The sequence below is a fragment of the Penaeus monodon genome, chromosome 34 (assembly GCF_015228065.2).
Source record: "Penaeus monodon isolate SGIC_2016 chromosome 34, NSTDA_Pmon_1, whole genome shotgun sequence".
NCBI classification, from domain to species: domain Eukaryota; kingdom Metazoa; phylum Arthropoda; class Malacostraca; order Decapoda; family Penaeidae; genus Penaeus; species Penaeus monodon.
Window position 1 is genome coordinate 30,855,637 of NC_051419.1, and position 468 is coordinate 30,856,104.

A 468-nucleotide genomic window follows, 5' to 3' on the forward strand; every position below is an offset into this window, starting at 1 on the left:
GTTGATCTGTAGCATCAACACAAATCTCACTTTGAAATATGTACTTTTAATTTTATGAAGAAAGCGTTGCCTCTTGAAATTTATTATTATCTTGAATCAGAAGGTGTATACCAACTTTTAAAACTACAAATGGTGTATGGAAGTAGCCAGTATTGTGTATTTTGGCTATGTCTCATGGACTGGACACTACTTTTGTACTTTATATTTATCTTATTTCGTCTCTCCATTTGTAAAACTGATAAGTACATTAGATAGAAGACTAAGGATGATAACTATAAGAAATTTGAGAATTCCTTGCATCTGAGCTTATGTTCTACTGGGCATAAAAATCAGAATTAGATACTCCAATTTTATGAACAGGATATTGAGTAATGTAGGGTTTTTCTTGCAGATGACAAAACGTGATCAGGTGCATAAAATATAGCGATTATTTGTAAAGTAACATAGCTAATATATGACTGCTAGAAG

The 468-nt window shown here is 31.4% G+C and overlaps 1 protein-coding gene across 4 annotated transcripts in view; it reads left to right on the forward strand.

Moving 5' to 3' along the window:
- Positions 1-468, forward strand: part of LOC119594713 (gamma-tubulin complex component 2-like) — a 15,511-nt gene that overhangs the window by 10,419 nt on the left and 4,624 nt on the right. The window lies entirely within an intron of this gene.